A 6,262-nucleotide genomic window follows, 5' to 3' on the forward strand; every position below is an offset into this window, starting at 1 on the left:
AGGCAAAGATTCTCCTCTCAAAAAACACTTAGTTGTTTCCCAAAGTGTTTGTGGCGAAGTTGCAGTCTCTGAATTAATTTCTAAAAATACTTTGAGGTTGTTTCTTAATTTTTTGAGAAAGTCAGTGTTTTGGAGTAATCATCTACTGGAGTGTCTAGAAGAACTCTGCCCAATATGAAAACTAAACGTCACTGGATCTGATATTATTATTGGAAGAATATCTGCAGATGTAACACAACGGTTTAGGTAGGGGGGACAAATATGTAGTCAAATCGAGAATATGTCTTATGTCTAGCAGAAAAGAAAGTATAATTTGTAGTTGTCGGATTACGTAACCGCCAAAGGTCAATAATGTTCAGGTCAGAAATAAAGTTATTAATCTCACAGGATGATTCCAAATGTCACATACCTGATTAAACATGTACACTTAAAAAACAAAGATGAACTAGGACAACAGGAAAGTCTAAGAGGAGATGTAGCTGCGTTCAGAACAATACTTCTCCTGTTTGTTTACTTCCGCTGTGTGTCACACTATAAAGTACCGTCAGCGGAGGTGCCGCGTTTATTTCCTTCCGCTTTCAGGTGACTCGTTTTTTAAATTAAATTTGTGTTTATAATCAGGATCATAGTTTATTCTGTTAATGACTATTTAAAAAATTAGGTATTACGAAGGAAATCCGCTCGTTTCTGTCTGATTGAGATGGAAAACCCAATTTCCTGTTAAGACCGTAAATATGTTTCACTTTGGCGTCACTTTGGTTTATTTATTATCAGTTTGTTATTTGTTAATAACAATTTCATTTAAATTATTGAATATATATGATATATGTTTTATAAGAATCATGTTTGTATTCTTTATATTTTTACATGTAAAAGATTAATAAACTTTTCTGAGTTAATATTTGAGTATGAAGGATTAGCTAACTTGTATGTTAAAGATAATTACTAATAAATAAATATATAGACACGTTTAGAGAAATATATATACATATTATATATAATATATTAATTAATTATTAATTATTAAGCTATTGAATAATTTACTATTTGCATGTTTTTTAAGCATTTCTCAGTTTTGTTCTACTTTATTTGTTTATTTTGTCTGTTTTGTCTCCCTTCAATTGTTTGTTTGTTTCTGTATTTTTATTGATGTATTTTTTAATAAGGACTAACTCCCTTTAAGTGTCACATTTATATCATCCTTTGTGATTAAAAAACAACAACAGTGTGTGTTCATGTGAACCAGGTCTTGCTTTAGCACAGTGTGGCCGGCAGGGGGCAGAAACACGACACCGATGAGTCCACGTTGCCAGAAATGAAACCAACGAAGAAGAAGAAGAAGAAGAAGCGTTCCTCCTTCCTCCAGTAGTAAAGTGGATACCTTCAGCTGTCTGAGCTCCTTGTGTTTAATTCTTTAACGTTAACACATCACAGGTGAGTCACAGAGATTATATTTCTTTGAATTCACTAAATGAGTCGCGTTGATTTGTTTCACAGATCACAGAAACACCGGAGAACCAAGTGTTAGCTTCACACGGCTAACTTCTCTGTTATCTTCACTTTAAACCTCAGTTAGCAGCTCAATGTTGCTTTCATGTTCATGTCTGAACTTTGGGACTAATCATCTGAACTTGTGTCTGGAGTTTATTCCGTCACGGTAACGTGAAGTCAGGCCGTTATCTCTGAGACTTTCTTCTTTATCGAGACTCCAACAAAAAGTTCTGAGGAAGAGAAAAGAGAAGAGAAGCTGCTGTTGTGTGGAGTCACAGTTAATGAGTGTGTGTTTGAGTGCTTTAGTCCTGCAGCTCTTCTTCTCTTCTTTTCTCCACGTAGACACAGATGTGGTGACCTTTGATCATCCTGTGTTTACATTCAGGGAGAGTCTCTGAGCAAACTGTTCAGAGTAACAGCTGAGAGGAAGACACCTTCACCCTGCTGTCTTCTCTTAAAGTGACTAAGACAATATGAAGACACCTTCACCCTGCTGTCTTCTCTTAAAGTGACTAAGACAATATGAAGACACCTTCACCCTGCTGTCTTCTCTTAAACTGACTAAGACAATATGAAGACACCTTCACCCTGCTGTCTTCTCTTAAACTGACTAAGACAATATGAAGACACCTTCACCCTGCTGTCTTCTCTTAAACTGACTAAGACAATATGAAGACACCTTCACCCTGCTGTCTTCTCTTAAAGTGACTAAGACAATATGAAGACACCTTCACCCTGCTGTCTTCTCTTAAACTGACTAAGACAATATGAAGACAATATGAAGACACCTTCACCCTGCTGTCTTCTCTTAAAGTGACTAAGACAATATGAAGACACATTCACCCTGCTGTCTTCTCTTAAAGTGACTAACACAATATGAAGACACCTTCACCCTGCTGTCTTCTCTTAAACTGACTAAGACAATATGAAGACACCTTCATCCTGCTGTCTTCTCTTAAAGTGACTAAGACAATATGAAGACACATTCACCCTGCTGTCTTCTCTTAAAGTGACTAACACAATATGAAGACACCTTCACCCTGCTGTCTTCTCTTAAACTGACTAAGACAATATGAAGACACCTTCACCCTGCTGTCTTCTCTTAAACTGACTAAGACAATATGAAGACACCTTCACCCTGCTGTCTTCTCTTAAAGTGACTAAGACAATATGAAGACAATATGAAGACACCTTCACCCTGCTGTCTTCTCTTAAACTGACTAAGACAATATGAAGACACCTTCACCCTGCTGTCTTCTCTTAAACTGACTAAGACAATATGAAGACACCTTCACCCTGCTGTCTTCTCTTAAACTGACTAAGACAATATGAAGACACCTTCACCCTGCTGTCTTCTCTTAAAGTGACTAAGACAATATGAAGACACCTTCACCCTGCTGTCTTCTCTTAAAGTGACTAAGACAATATGAAGACAATATGAAGACACCTTCATCCTGCTGTCTTCTCTTAAAGTGACTAAGACAATATGAAGACACCTTCACCCTGCTGTCTTCTCTTAAACTGACTAAGACAATATGAAGACACCTTCACCCTGCTGTCTTCTCTTAAAGTGAGTAAGACAATATGAAGACAATATGAAGACACCTTCACCCTGCTGTCTTCTCTTAAACTGACTAAGACAATATGAAGACACCTTCATCCTGCTGTCTTCTCTTAAACTGACTAAGACAATATGAAGACACCTTCACCCTGCTGTCTTCTCTTAAAGTGACTAAGACAATATGAAGACACCTTCACCCTGCTGTCTTCTCTTAAAGTGACTAACACAATATGAAGACAATATGAAGACACCTTCACCCTGCTGTCTTCTCTTAAACTGACTAAGCCAATATGAAGACACCTTCACCCTGCTGTCTTCTCTTAAACTGACTAAGACAATATGAAGACAATATGAAGACACCTTCACCCTGCTGTCTTCTCTTAAAGTGAGTAAGACAATATGAAGACAATATGAAGACACCTTCATCCTGCTGTCTTCTCTTAAACTGACTAAGACAATATGAAGACACCTTCACCCTGCTGTCTTCTCTTAAACTGACTAAGACAATATGAAGACACCTTCACCCTGCTGTCTTCTCTTAAACTGACTAAGACAATATGAAGACAATATGAAGACACCTTCACCCTGCTGTCTTCTCTTAAAGTGACTAAGACAATATGAAGACAATATGAAGACACCTTCACCCTGCTGTCTTCTCTTAAACTGACTAAGACAATATGAAGACACCTTCACCCTGCTGTCTTCTCTTAAAGTGACTAAGACAATATGAAGACACCTTCACCCTGCTGTCTTCTCTTAAAGTGACTAAGACAATATGAAGACACCTTCACCCTGCTGTCTTCTCTTAAACTGACTAAGACAATATGAAGACAATATGAAGACACCTTCACCCTGCTGTCTTCTCTTAAACTGACTAAGACAATATGAAGACAATATGAAGACACCTTCACCCTGCTGTCTTCTCTTAAACTGACTAAGACAATATGAAGACACCTTCACCCTGCTGTCTTCTCTTAAAGTGACTAAGACAATATGAAGACACCTTCACCCTGCTGTCTTCTCTTAAAGTGACTAAGACAATATGAAGACAATATGAAGACACCTTCACCCTGCTGTCTTCTCTTAAAGTGACTAAGACAATATGAAGACACCTTCACCCTGCTGTCTTCTCTTAAAGTGACTAAGACAATATGAAGACAATATGAAGACACCTTCACCCTGCTGTCTTCTCTTAAAGTGACTAAGACAATATGAAGACACCTTCACCCTGCTGTCTTCTCTTAAAGTGACTAAGACAATATGAAGACACCTTCACCCTGCTGTCTTCTCTTAAAGTGAGTAAGACAATATCAAGACAATATGAAGACACCTTCACCCTGCTGTCTTCTCTTAAAGTGACTAAGACAATATGAAGACACCTTCACCCTGCTGTCTTCTCTTAAAGTGACTAAGACAATATGAAGACAATATGAAGACACCTTCACCCTGCTGTCTTCTCTTAAAGTGACTAAGACGATATGAAGACAATATGAAGACACCTTCACCCTGCTGTCTTCTCTTAAAGTGACTAAGACAATATGAAGACACCTTCACCCTGCTGTCTTCTCTTAAACTGACTAAGACAATATGAAGACACCTTCACCCTGCTGTCTTCTCTTAAAGTGACTAAGACAATATGAAGACACCTTCACCCTGCTGTCTTCTCTTAAAGTGAGTAAGACAATATGAAGACAATATGAAGACACCTTCACCCTGCTGTCTTCTCTTAAACTGACTAAGACAATATGAAGACACCTTCATCCTGCTGTCTTCTCTTAAACTGACTAAGACAATATGAAGACACCTTCACCCTGCTGTCTTCTCTTAAAGTGACTAAGACAATATGAAGACACCTTCACCCTGCTGTCTTCTCTTAAAGTGACTAACACAATATGAAGACAATATGAAGACACCTTCACCCTGCTGTCTTCTCTTAAAGTGACTAAGACAATATGAAGACACCTTCACCCTGCTGTCTTCTCTTAAACTGACTAAGACAATATGAAGACAATATGAAGACACCTTCACCCTGCTGTCTTCTCTTAAAGTGACTAAGACAATATGAAGACAATATGAAGACACCTTCATCCTGCTGTCTTCTCTTAAAGTGACTAAGACAATATGAAGACACCTTCATCCTGCTGTCTTCTCTTAAACTGACTAAGACACTATGAAGACACCTTCATCCTGCTGTCTTCTCTTAAAGTGACTAAGACAATATGAAGACAATATGAAGACACCTTCATCCTGCTGTCTTCTCTTAAAGTGACTAAGACAATATGAAGACACCTTCATCCTGCTGTCTTCTCTTAAACTGACTAAGACAATATGAAGACACCTTCATCCTGCTGTCTTCTCTTAAACTGACTAAGACAATATGAAGACACCTTCACCCTGCTGTCTTCTCTTAAAGTGACTAAGACAATATGAAGACACCTTCACCCTGCTGTCTTCTCTTAAAGTGACTAAGACAATATGAAGACACCTTCATCCTGCTGTCTTCTCTTAAAGTGACTAAGACAATATGAAGACACCTTCACCCTGCTGTCTTCTCTTAAAGTGACTAAGACAATATGAAGACACCTTCATCCTGCTGTCTTCTCTTAAAGTGACTAAGACAATATGAAGACAATATGAAGACACCTTCATCCTGCTGTCTTCTCTTAAAGTGACTAAGACAATATGAAGACAATATGAAGACACCTTCACCCTGCTGTCTTCTCTTAAAGTGACTAAGACAATATGAAGACACCTTCACCCTGCTGTCTTCTCTTAAAGTGACTAAGACAATATGAAGACACCTTCACCCTGCTGTCTTCTCTTAAAGTGACTAAGACAATATGAAGACACCTTCATCCTGCTGTCTTCTCTTAAAGTGACTAAGACAATATGAAGACACCTTCACCCTGCTGTCTTCTCTTAAAGTGACTAAGACAATATGAAGACACCTTCACCCTGCTGTCTTCTCTTAAAGTGACTAAGACAATATGAAGACACCTTCATCCTGCTGTCTTCTCTTAAAGTGACTAAGACAATATGAAGACACATTCACCCTGCTGTCTTCTCTTAAAGTGACTAACACAATATGAAGACACCTTCACCCTGCTGTCTTCTCTTAAAGTGACTAACACAATATGAAGACACCTTCACCCTGCTGTCTTCTCTTAAAGTGACTAACACAATATGAAGACACCTTCACCCTGCTGTCTT

General features: G+C 38.2%; 1 protein-coding gene across 1 annotated transcript in view; it reads left to right on the plus strand.

The window, feature by feature from the left end:
• The first annotated feature begins 1,299 nt into the window (after positions 1 to 1,299).
• The window catches only part of LOC132972287 (mucin-2-like), a 15,019-nt gene continuing 10,056 nt past the window's right edge, over positions 1,300 to 6,262 (plus strand). Inside the window, exon 1 of the mRNA XM_061035028.1 lies at positions 1,300 to 1,434. The gene's annotated coding sequence lies outside the window, so the exon portion shown is untranslated. The remainder of the gene's footprint in view (positions 1,435 to 6,262) is intronic.

This window comes from Labrus mixtus, chromosome 4 (assembly GCF_963584025.1).
Source record: "Labrus mixtus chromosome 4, fLabMix1.1, whole genome shotgun sequence".
Taxonomy (NCBI): Eukaryota; Metazoa; Chordata; class Actinopteri; order Labriformes; family Labridae; genus Labrus; species Labrus mixtus.